Below are 13,768 nucleotides of genomic sequence, written 5' to 3'. Positions count from 1 at the left end.
GTGTCGTCTTCAGCGATGAGAGTCGCTTCTGCCTTGGTGCCAATGATGGTCGTATGCGTGTTTGGCGCCGTGCAGGTGAGCGCCACAATCAGGACTGCATACGACCGAGGCACACAGGGCCAACACCCGGCATCATGGTGTGGGGAGCGATCTCCTACACTGGCCGTACACCACTGGTGATCGTCGAGGGGACACTGAATAGTGCACGGTACATCCAAACCGTCATCGAACCCATCGTTCTACCATTCCTAGACCGGCAAGGGAACTTGCTGTTCCAACAGGACAATGCACGTCCGCATGTATCCCGTGCCACTCAACGTGCTCTAGAAGGTGTAAGTCAACTACCCTGGCCAGCAAGATCTCCGGATCTGTCCCCCATTGAGCATGTTTGGGACTGGATGAAGCGTCGTCTCACGCGGTCTGAACGTCCAGCACGAACGCTGGTCCAATTGAGGCGCCAGGTGGAAATGGCATGGCAAGCCGTTCCACAGGACTACATCCAGCATCTCTACGATCGTCTCCATAGGAGAATAGCAGCCTGCATTGCTGCGAAAGGTGGATATACACTGTACTAGTGCCGACATTGTGCATGCTCTGTTGCCTGTGTCTATGTGCCTGTGGTTCTGTCAGTGTGATCATGTGATGTATCTGACCCCAGGAATGTGTCAATAAAGTTTCCCCTTCCTGGGACAATGAATTCACGGTGTTCTTATTTCAATTTCCAGGAGTATATATATATATATATATATATATATATATATATATATATATATATATATATATATATATATATAAAAGAGAGAATTTAAATAAAAAGAAATAAATCAGTTTATATTTGGAAATTTATTTAACATTGATCATTGAAATTTCAGCATATTAAACTTGATTCATAACTAAACTGGTGCCTTATTTAGGATTGTGAAAATGTGAGATTGTAATCTTACGGAACACATCAAATATGGAGCCAAGATTGGGAGACTGCATACAACACTGCATTCATAAAATAACACACGAAGAACGTTGAAACATGTGCAAGAGGAAATTAACCACAACCAACCGATTCAATTTTCACCCAAAGAAGTTACGTTCGTTGCACAATCCTGTCCGTCATGTAATTACCACACACTGGTATACTAAATTCATACTAACTCTCTGTGAAATCTCCCCGAAAAGAATAGCTGAGGGCTACTTTGATGATTACACCACATGCTTCACCTGGTCAACTTGGTTTAAACAAAGAGTGTAACTCCACAATAATTTTGATAATTAAAATAAATTAGATCGAAAAGCAATTTACAAAAGAAAAACCTCGAACTGGTTACAATCGTCTTACTATTAACCTGATGGGTCAAACAATTGTATAAGCACGTGGTACTGGTCTCACAAAGTACACCCCACGTGGGTTGAACATAAAGAAAAGTTGCTATATCAAAAAATATTGTCAAGACGAGACGTTATAATCTCACGCACATTCGCATTTAAGATTGATGATCTTAGTTAGTGTTACTGATCAACACGTGGTTCCACTTTACTCACAAAGTAGTGACAAAGCAACTACTGGAATATTCTGAACTGTACACTCGAATCACATTGCGTTGCAATTTAAGATAACATTAGATATTTTATAGCTAAACCTGAAATAAAGATTAAATTTTCAGTTAGGCTGAACTTAAGAAATCCATTGTCCTACGGACTTAGCAGACACGCGCTTAGCCGGAGATCTTACCACTTCAGACGCTCGCCGCGGACAGACTGACCTGGGCTCCTACCAAGGGTGCTTCCGTATACAAAACGGAAGTGACCAGAGAGGCAGCTTCCTATACCAACATGGCAAGGGACGGACAGGACCATACTAAGGATATAAACCTGTTTGCTTTTAGAAGGCGTAGCTACCTGTTCCGGCGTTGGTCCTACTGTTCTCCAGCAGACAGGCTTGTCTGCTACCATCCAGCTTGCAACTACAAATACATTTGCTCATTCATCCTCTCACACAGAAGGGAAGGAGGATGACAGTATCTTATCATATACAGTATATAAAAGAAAGCGGATGTAGGTTCCGTATGAGACTGTGTGACATGAATTACATATAAACTGTGTTTTAAAGTGTAGTAGTGTGACAGATCGTTCTTGTTTATGTGTAAAAGTAACACGTTTCACTGCTCAGTCTCCTCCCAGATAGTCAGAAACACCACAGTAAATTTAGAAGAGGAATTTATGCCGTAAATGACAACAGATTTAAGAAATTAACATGAAAGGAATCCAACAAAGACCTTTCAGTGGTACATCTTCTATCACTTCCTACATCTGCTCCTTCAGTCTCACATTCGCCCATAGCAGTGTCCTGTATTCTTGCGATACCTATCTAAGCATTCCGTTACTATTTGCTATCTGCTGGCTAACCGAAAATAAAATAACCAAAGCACAAAACGTATCGACCACTTCCTCAAGCGTAACACTTATTGTGCATGAGATACACGAACCTCCTTCCCCTGTTGCTCATTCTCGCGCTTCTTTTCCTTCGCTTTCTGTCTTGTTTCGGCTAATATTCCGCCTGGAACAGCTTCTGGCACACCCTTGAACGGTCGTACCCAACCGACATGTACAATCGTTGACTTCTTTGGCAACTACAGTTTCACATTCGCAGGTGACATGGTTCCAGTCACTTGGTATTGGCATGAGGGAGGTGGGAGTGAGTGAATGAACGAGTGTTACTTTGTAGCAATATTCCTTACTGTTTGATAACGTCTTTAGCCATTTCAACCACATTTGTATTTTTAAATATTTTTAAGACTGCTGATAACCTCGCCGTTGAGTATCTGTGAACTCCAAAAACACACACACACACGCGCGCGCTTGGTATGGGCCCCAGTGCAGTGACACGGAGTTCATTGTCTTTCCTCCCAAGATACCAGGACAGGACGACGTCATCCACTGATCCATATTATTTTTGGGTAACGTCCCCAGTGGCTTGGTGGTTGCTTATGTGTTCTTCCAAAGCTGTCTCACCGTTTTTTCGCAAATTCTCGTTCCTGCTTCCTTTCTGCATTTCATGTTGAATGGAAATGGCATTTTCCTACCATACACCACATTCAGTGGTGACAACCTTGCGCTTGTGTATATTTTTGAATTACACCCAGTAACCACCAAAGGTAAATATTGATACCCCCGCTAAATCACGCAGGGCTAACAGGTAAATTAGGATTGTGGAAAGGACCAAGGGAGTTGCGGTCTGATTCATTTTACAATTGTAATTTATTATCATTTAGTTCACAAATACACTTTTGAAAGAATTAAATTTGCTTCGCAGCTGAAGGCCTCCAAACAGATACTTGAGAATAAGTTCTATTTTGAAAAGACATGACATACAGTTAAATTTACGAATAAGATAAGTCGTATACCTATATGAGATCAGCATGCGGAGCGGCTGAAGGCCGCTGGATTAAATCTTCAAAATTCCAAATATACTATGATAATTAATGAAGACAGAAGGCCACAATGTTTTCAGATACTAACAGGACTGATGGCCCACAAGGTGCACAGAAAGAGATAAACAAACGCAATAACATGGCTGAAGGCCGCAAAGTTAAATTCAGCAAATTAAGGAAATATATGTTGCAACAATCGGTAAAACAATAAATTAAGTTTAAAAGTTTCCTTTTGGCAATAACTTGTAAAATCTTTCAGAGGAAATTACAATAACCTTTCAAAGGCAGAAGGCGATAATGTTTGGACTTGAAGGAAACTCTGAGAACATGTTTCCAGGGCTGAAGGCCCACAACTAACCCTGCTCAATTAAAAATATAAAACACAGTTAAATTACAACAACATTAACACTGCCGAAAGGATAATTAAGAGAACGGCGCTCAGGAGCCTCCAGCGGATCGGTCTGCCCTGGTCCACTTAGGCGAGACAGGTGCTGAGCCCAACTACACTTAATTCAGGCGAACCCAACCAAGGGACAGTCACGGACCGACCGACCAACCGCTTGCTTCCCACGATGGAGTACACGAGAATTCACGGCTCCAAAAAAAATTACAGGTATCACTAGCCCCAAACAAACGTGTATGTGAATCGAGCTGCCAAAACTACACACCATGTTGGGCAGCAACAACATGTGAGGAAACGACACTGCCTGAATTTATGTTAGCGGCCAGGGCAGGTAACTAGAACACTAACGGCCACAAGGCAGAAAATTCCGCTGGTGCACTTGCCTATGGATAAATCAATTTAAGCGATTCCACCTGACGGCGGCTATCTCGAACACTTCACTCGTTGTTGCTCACAGGAAAACCTCCACAGCAGCAACGCCGGAACCAACAACGTAATGCTCAAAACCACACAACCTTCACGCCCTGGGTCGGCGAAGCAACGATGCTCGTACCGATCGGACACCTCCAGACAGACTGACACTGAGCAGAGACCGCCAGCGGCCCAGTCGACTACGTTGCACGGAGATGTCATCGGACGAACCGACCGACCAACAATCCACTAAAAGTCAGGCCTAGCTTTAGTGATGCGTGGCGGCAATGGTAGGGCGGGCGATGTCCACGCAGGGCTCACTGCTGCTGCAAGCCGGCGACTGGCTGGCCCGGGCTGCGCTCCAGACGCGTTGCAACTCCCTGCCAGGGCCCAACTCACGACCCCAACTGCCACCGTGAACTCTCCTCCACGTTCCGACCGACTCCACGACAGATGACAACCGGGAAGTAATAGCAGCCGAGCAAAGATCGTATCAGAGGGGACATATCGACATGCGCTATTAGCGCCGATGACGGTCAGGCAAAACAGCAACTCAAAAAAAAAAAAATGGTTCAAATGGCTCTGAGCACTATGGGACTTAACATCTATGGTCATCAGTCCCCTAGAACTTAGAACTACTTAAACCTAACTAACCTACGGACATCACACAACACCCAGTCATCACGAGGCAGAGAAAATCCCTGACCCCGCCGGGAATCGAACCCGGAAACCCTGGCGTGGGAAGCGAGAACGCTACCGCACGACCACGAGATGCGGACAAACAGCAACTCAGTAACGGCAGTAGTTTAAATAAACGAGGTGAGATAGAAATACGGTAAAACATAGTGTACAGTACCACATGGTGGGACTGCGAACAATGCACTGCTCAAATATGTATCTCAACTGAGTGGTGGGGAATCGCGTAAAAATGAAGGATCTCCGCAATCGTCTGACGAACCTTCCAGTGCTTGAGGATGGAGTGGACTAGTTCTCAACTTCTGTACCTTTCACTGCGACAAATTCCTTCATCACATCTGACTTCATGTTCGTCCCTTGATCCGCTATTATTCTCTCTGGCACACCAGATTTCAGTACCCATCTGTTCACCAACAAGTGCGTGACCCTGATTGCTTACTGGCACAGCACCGGCACTCTCTCCATATAACGAGAAAAACGATCTATGATGGTTAACACAAAACGATTTCCTGCTGGCCGTTCAGTTGAGCGTCCTAAGACATCCGCCCCAATAGAACTAGAACTTTCTTGTTGCTTAAGGCAACCTCTGCAATGGCACCTGTTTCCGACTCGAGTCTGCAAACTGTGCACACTGTACAGCATTCCAAGTGGTGATCGACCTCACTCTGCCATCCTCTCCACCAGTACCTCTCCTCCACCTTCGAGTTCGTCGCCTTGCATTCCAGTGGCCCTAGAAGAACCGATTATGCATTTTCCTCAGTATTTCTGCGGTCAGATTTGCTGGCGCAACTAGGTCCTACCGTTGTCTCTCTTATCACTCTCATACATGCTACATTTCTGTTGCTCGCTGTACTGTTTATATTCCTTGTCAGCGCTGTGTGCTGTTTGTCACTCGGCTAGATCATGACCTAGTGCTTGTACCACTGCTTTCGCTTGCTTAGAGTGTCTGCATTTCCATGCTTCTTTCCTGGTTTGTGGATTACTTTATACTCAAATTCACTGAGTTTTAATGTCCACCTTGTCAGTCTACTCGATTGGTCCATCAAACCTTGTAATCACTGCTCATCAGTATGGTCCATCACCACCTTAAACTTCCTTCTGTACTCGTAACCCCGAAAGTATCTCACACTACACACCATGCTAAGGATTTCCCATTCCGCCGTTTAATAAGTTATCTCCAGTCCATTCAACAGCCTTGACGCAAAAGCTATAGGATGTTCTTGCCCGCCGACCTCCTCACTCAAAACGCACCAGACGGCATAGTTCGACACGTCATACGACAATGCATACTCCAAAAGTATGGAAACGCCATCATTGGATTTGACGGTAATATCTCTTTCAATGTAACAAACGCTCTTATACATTTTTTGGGACCACACAAACTTACACCTTTCGTTAATAACTGAGTGGGCTGGCGTGCTATATGCACAGATTCTTTCACAAGTTTTCCATAATACACTCCTGGAAATGGAAAAAAGAACACATTGACACCGGTGTGTCAGACCCACCATACTTGCTCCGGACACTGCGAGAGGGCTGTACAAGCAATGATCACACGCACGGCACAGCGGACACACCAGGAACCGCGGTGTTGGCCGTCGAATGGCGCTAGCTGCGCAGCATTTGTGCACCGCCGCCGTCAGTGTCAGCCAGTTTGCCGTGGCATACGGAGCTCCATCGCAGTCTTTAACACTGGTAGCATGCCGCGACAGCGTGGACGTGAACCGTATGTGCAGTTGACGGACTTTGAGCGAGGGCGTATAGTGGGCATGCGGGAGGCCGGGTGGACGTACCGCCGAATTGCTCAACACTTGGGGCGTGAGGTCTCCACAGTACATCGATGTTGTCGCCAGTGGTCGGCGGAAGGTGCACGTGCCCGTCGACCTGGGACCGGACCGCAGCGATGCACGGATGCACGCCAAGACCGTAGGATCCTACGCAGTGCCGTAGGGGACCGCACCGCCACTTCCCAGCAAATTAGGGACACTGTTGCTCCTGGGGTATCGGCGAGGACCATTCGCAACCGTCTCCATGAAGCTGGGCTACGGTCCCGCACACCGTTAGGCCGTCTTCCGCTCACGCCCCAACATCGTGCAGCCCGCCTCCAGTGGTGTCGCGACAGGCGTGAATGGAGGGACGAATGGAGACGTGTCGTCTTCAGCGATGAGAGTCGCTTCTGCCTTGGTGCCAATTATGGTCGTATGCGTGTTTGGCGCCGTGCAGGTGAGCGCCACAATCAGGACTGCATACGACCGAGGCACACAGGGCCAACACCTGGCGTCATGGTGTGGGGAGCGATCTCCTACACTGGCCGTACACCACTGGTGATCGTCGAGGGGACACTGAATAGTGCACGGTACATCCAAACCGTCATCGAACCCATCGTTCTACCATTCCTAGACCGGCAAGGGAACTTGCTGTTCCAACAGGACAATGCACGTCCGCATGTATCCCGTGCCACCCAACGTGCTCTAGAAGGTGTAAGTCAACTACCCTGGCCAGCAAGATCTCCGGATCTGTCCCCCATTGAGCATGTTTGGGACTGGATGAAGCGTCGTCTCACGCGGTCTGCACGTCCAGCACGAACGCTGGTCCAACTGAGGCGCCAGGTGGAAATGGCATGGCAAGCCGTTCCACAGGACTACATCCAGCATCTCTATGATCGTCTCCATGGGAGAATAGCAGCCTGCATTGCAGCGAAAGGTGGATATACACTGTACTAGTGCTGACATTGTGCATGCTCTGTTGCCTGTGTCTATGTGCCTGTGGTTCTGTCAGTGTGATCATGTGATGTATCTGACCCCAGTAATGTGTCAATAAAGTTTCCCCTTCCTGGGACAATGAATTCACGGTGTTCTTATTTCAATTTCCAGGAGTGTAGTTTGCGAGGCTCTGAAGAGATTGTAGTTTTTTGCTTTTACTGGTACCAGATAATATTGCGCTGCGTGAAGCAATATAGGATCAGTCCTCGCACCAAACTTAGTAATTAGGTGGTTTAAATAGCTCATTTGTTCTAGCACAAAGTGACACTTCTCCACAAATACTGTTAAATGAGCTGCCCAACACCTCTTCAGTAGTTCACTTTGTCATTGTCTATGCTTCTGCATATATTTTGAAAAGATGATTGTGTCGTCCATATGCATTCGAGACTGATGGGGTTACAGTACTTTCAACACTCCATGCAGTTAATGCTGGAATGTTGTCGGTGCATTTTTGAAACCAGAATTTTTTGTCTATCTTATGAAGCCTCTTCCATCTGATGTTACACACTCTTCAAAACCATTGATGAGAAGTACCAACACCACCAAAATTATCAATCGTTTCTGTGATGTGCGGACTAGGGTAGGCATCAGTCGAAGTTTTACTGCTTAAGCGGCGGTAGTCGCAAAAGAATCTAGATTTCCTTCAACCGTCTACAGACTTGTCCGGTACAATCGTAATTCCTACCCCACAGGGGCTGGTGCTCTCTTCTGTTATATCTTCGGCTAATTGCAGATTGGTAACCTTCTCCAAAATCGGTTACTGAGACCATGTTATTCTGTATGGCCACCATTAAAACGGTGCTTCGTTTCCCGTCGGAATACTGTGTTGTGTCACTGGCATTGCCAGCAATTGCCCCTGCAGGAAGAACATGTTTTGAAGTTCCAACACCTGTTCCTCCATCTTCGCCGTCTCAGTCCACTTTAAATAGCAGCATTTTGTGCCCTCCTAAAACTTACACTTCCTGTGTGACAATCTTCCTCACCTGGAATTTCCAACGTTGCCACAAACATTCCCTTTAAAGACGTAACCTCCTAAACCCCAAAATTATTCACATTGATGGGTATCACCTTGCGTCAATCCTTTCCTTGTATATGTACAACACTACCTCTCACCAATGAACTCGCATTCGGGAGGATGACGGTTCAAACCCACGTCCGGCAATCTAGACTTAGGTTTTCCACGATTTCCCTAAATCGCTCCAGGAAAATGCCGGGATGGTTCCTTTGAAACGACACGGCTGATTTCCTTCCTCATCCTCGACTCAATGCTTTTCTTTACGTATCACTAAAAAACATGCCAAACCTAGTACCTCGCTGTATTCCAGCGGTTCCACTGTGCATAACGTAATAATTGGTAAGTCAGGCTTCACAGTCATCCATAGCGATTTCCCAGAGCCACTTGACAATCAGTCGCGCGAATGAAGCTTCAATATCATTGTTTGCGGTTTAACTGGCATGCCTTGAGCAATAGATGCTCCTCACGACAGTAAACATGGACGACAGCTTCCCATGGCCGGAGAGTTCCCACTAACCTCCACATTGAGGATGAGAGTCTACGCCTAGGATCATGCCTCAGCCCTAGTTTACATGAGACACTACTTCTACACGCTGATTAAACTTTATTGTCACCAACGAAAATCTCATCATCACCGATTTCAGTTTTCCCACTATCCTCCACGTTGCACAGCTTATAATGTGGTGGGTTCCATTGCTACTCAGTCACTAAATTTCTCTGCGTCACTGGATACAAGCACTCCTGTGTCGAACAAAGATGGTAGAGCACTTCCCCATGAAAGGCAAAGATCCGAAGTAATCTGCCGGAAAGTTTCATATCAGGGCACATTCCGCTGCAGACCGAAAATTTCATTCTGGAAACGTTCACTAGGGTGTGGCTATATCGTGTCTATGCAATATCATTTCTTCGAGGAGTGCTAGTTCTCCAAGTTTCGCAGGAGAGCTTCTGTGAAAGTTGGGAGGTAAGAGATCAGGTATATGCCGAAGTAATGCCGTGACGACGGGTTGATAGCGATAAGTAAAGGTCCAGAGTTCGAATCCCAGTGCGGCACACAGTTTTAATCTGGCAGGAGGTTCCAAAAACTTTGCTAATCCATAGCGAGTATGGATCGATCAGCTTTGGGAGTCGATTGCGAGAGGAACTAAGGCGGCAATCGGCACTGGCAGTTGGATCGGGGACCACTTAGTGACATCAGCAAAGGACGTCTGAGCTACTACAATGGACGTGGTGGAGGTGGGGGTATGTAAATTAGGTGGAAAGTCTGCAGTGTTCGCTGTGTTTGGAACTACTTTCTTTAACTTCTTGGAACTACTTTCTTTATCCACTGGTTCCTAGGAGGAAGCGGAGGGAATGTAGCACGATATCAATAGTTTGCGGAAAATTTGTGATGTGGAGGTGAACTTGTACCCTGAATCAGTACTACTGACCCGATCTGAAGGTTTACCGAAGGGGCGTTCTCTAGCACGATAGTTCTGACACTGCTAGTGCGCCATTATTGTTACACTTCGGCCATGTTTGCCGGTTGGTCAGGTCATTTAGTGAATGGCACTATCACACTGCCTTGGGTGGGCATTTATCTGAGAACAGCAGAGGTACGCTCTGAAGTATCCCTGTGTCAGGGCAAGATTTTGTGATTACCTGCTTGTGACAGCAGTGTTTCAGGTAGGTACGATTGTGTATTCTACACATGCATGTTAACCTTTGAACTGTATAAAACAGTTGTTACTAAGGAATAACATGCAGCTATTAAATCTTAGTTTTAAATATACGTTGTTACGTTTTTGGATCTATGGTGTTATTTGGAAGAGTTTAATAACTTTAACTATGCACTCATTTCCCTACTTTGAATTGCACAGTACCTTAAATTCCACGCCACAACTTTCTGCCATCTATTACACCCATTACGGCACATTACACGTCTCTATTCTTTTTCACTGCGTTTACTTTGACTTAGGAAGCCTTTCGGCGGATCTGGGGTACCCTCTTAAGTGTAACAGATGTTCATTATCATCCAGTCCACACCTACCGTACTCCTATACCCCTGCTGCTGATCCCATTAAGCCGCCGGTAGTAAACACATTTTCCGATCCCTTACCTCTGACGAAACACCAGTTTCTTCATTCTCCGATGCCCAAGCTAACTGTTGCACGGAGATCCTTATGCACATAAAAATGGTTGAAATGGCTCTGAGCACTATCGGACTTAACATTTGAGGTCATCAGTCCCATAGAACTTAGAACTACTTAAACCTAACTAACCTAAGGACATCACACACATCGATGCACGAGGCAGGATTCGAACCTGCCACCGTAACGGTCGCGCGGTTCCAGACTTAAGCGCCTAGAACCGCTCATCCACACCGGCCGGCTACGCACATAAGTGCGCACGCTCCTAGACATCTATGGTGCTAAACCTTCAGGAAAGCATCAAGCGCCTACTGCTCCCCTTTCTGTAACAACACCTTGTTCACCTCCTCACTATGTGCTGCTCGTACATACACAACTTGAAATTCCGCATCCTTTCCGCAGAATCCCCATGGCTTCATTATGATTTTTCGAATTTACGCGCCACTGTTTATCGAAACTGTGCATTGTTCTACTTCATACATCACTGATCTAATTCCTGTCTGAGGTGTTCCAAAGCCTCCGCCATCGTGCAGTGCCTCTCCTGACAGACACAACCTTCTGACCAAGCCGGTATCTCAATTAACGAAAAAAGATCCCCTACAAATGCCAGCACATCCTCAGAGGACCTACTGGAAAAGGGAGGAACGAGGTTCACAACTACTGAATCCACTCCTGGATTATTCGACTTCAATAATACTGTCTCCCCATCTTTCTCTGCTAGTTTATTACTTACGTATTCTGACACTCCACTCCTTTTCACATTTGGCAGACATCAGCAAAAACACCCTGTGAGTGCATTAGCGTCTATAGAATAAATGACTGGGGTGAGGAGCGGGCCCTTATTCTATGACAGAGCACATCAATGTTTAGCTGTACACAATTTGTTTAATTTCAGAATTATTGTCAAAGAAGTACACGAATTTACATAGGTTGTGACATGACAATGTTAGGACAGTCGTCAAGATAACCCATTACGTCCTGCTTAGCCGAAATTACACTGAACACAACAATATCAAACTTAAATAAAAGGTTCTCCACAAGTTGAAGTTGGCCAATATTACGACAAGATTGGTACTATTTAGGATGACAATCTAATCTACAGAGGATAGTTAGTTCTTGTGACAAGATGAGCAAAAGATTACTCAAGATTGCTTGAGTTCACAGTGGACGCAAGCTGGTGAACCAACAATTTTACGCCTCTGCTAGCGGCATTTACCTTAGCTGCGATGAGCTGTCGGCTGTATGGCTGCTCTCGCCCTCTGAAAATCCTATAAAAATCTACTGATTTTATCGGCAGAAACTGGTCCTATGTTTCTCGTTGGACGAGAAAACATGCACTCACCCCCAGTCTGGAAATATGATGATATACACGTGCATAGATGGAGCAGCGTGTGTACTACAATGTCCTCTCAGTTCTCGCAAGAACAATTACCTACGTGGCCGTATTGTTTCTCTGCATTTGGAGCTCAACGACTCTTTGAGCTAATTTCTAGCTGACAGTAAGCCGAAGTGAACGCAGTATTCATCCAAAATTCCTATTCCTATTTTGGCGTCGTACAGAGCATATGCGTCCTGTTCTACACTCTTGACGCTGGTTCAGTGGAGAGTCCCGGAAGTTTTTGGTCTTGTGTCTTTCGTAGCAAACTGTCCCCCACCTGTGTTCTTTCGTGTTTCACGGCACAGCTTTTTCATACCAATGGGAGCGTTCCTTCCATCTTGCGCAAACTACCTCTGCCAATTGCAAAGGACTTACCTTCATACTGCGTCGAAATTTGGTTACTTTCTACTCCTTCTGAGTTCATTCCAGCCAATCGGACATTTTGTGTCCACTCCTGACGCCTAAAAGTTACACGCCTACATCAACGAGCGCACCACAGGCATTTCACGTGATGAATTGCGTTGCTGGTCTGTTTGTATCCATCTGGAAATTCCCCACACAGTTTTCTAAAGAATTTCTCCATAGCAAGCAGCGCTGGCCCGCTACCTGCTCTCTTTAATGTATTGCCCAGCGCGTTCATTGTCTCCCTCACCACAGGTCACCAACCCCTTTTTAAAAGCATTCCGTTGTACTTGGGCCGTGATGGCGCAACTCGCGTGTGCCTTCCATCTTGCGCAAACTACCTCTGCCAATTGCAAAGGACTTACCTTCATACTGCGTCGAAATTTGGTTACTTTCTACTCCTTCTGAGTTCATTCCAGCCAATCGGACATTTTGTGTCCACTCCTGACGCCTAAAAGTTACACGCCTACATCAACGAGCGCACCACAGGCATTTCACGTGATGAATTGCGTTGCTGGTCTGTTTGTATCCATCTCGAAATTCCCCACACAGTTTTCTAAAGAATTTCTCCATAGCAAGCAGCGCTGGCCCACTACCTGCTCTCTTTAATGTATTGCCCAGCGCGTTCATTGTCTCCCTCACCACAGGTCACCAACCCCTTTTCAAAAGCATTCCGTTGTACTTGGGCCGTGATGGCGCAACTCGCGTGTGCCCCCAAACTGAAACGTTTCCCCCAGCAGCTTTTTTCACCTTTTGCTCATTGACATGCAGGATTTGGGTTCAGTGTGTTAATACCATTGAATCGTGTGTCATCCCTTTGCATTACATACTGTACATTTTAATAGGCAAATCTGCTCATTATCGTCAAAGAATGTCAGGTGGAATTCTCATCTACTTGTTACGACATATAAAATCTTTCACGTATCTTCTGAAACTGACATTCATTCCATCTGCCACCTTACATATCCTCCTCCTATGTGTTCAGTTTTGCGCTGTGTCAATCAGTGGTTAAGAAATTGTTTGAAGAAACAGTTGTTCTTTCGGTCTCGTTGTCGTTATTTTCCTTTCACCAGAATCGATTTTTTGTATACTACTGACTTGAGCACTAAAGTAATGTTTTTCCAAAATTTAACATGATTTTACTAATTTT

At 45.7% G+C, this 13,768-nt stretch overlaps 1 protein-coding gene across 1 annotated transcript in view; it reads left to right on the top strand.

Annotated features, from left to right (window-relative positions):
- LOC126199140 (lachesin-like) overlaps nucleotides 1–13,768 on the top strand; it is a 127,901-nt gene that overhangs the window by 71,253 nt on the left and 42,880 nt on the right. The gene's annotated exons all lie outside the window — the stretch shown is intronic.

This window comes from Schistocerca nitens, chromosome 8 (assembly GCF_023898315.1).
Source record: "Schistocerca nitens isolate TAMUIC-IGC-003100 chromosome 8, iqSchNite1.1, whole genome shotgun sequence".
NCBI lineage: Eukaryota > Metazoa > Arthropoda > Insecta > Orthoptera > Acrididae > Schistocerca > Schistocerca nitens.
The sequence above is the reverse complement of the archived record's forward strand: the minus strand, read 5'-3'. Positions and strand labels throughout refer to the sequence as shown.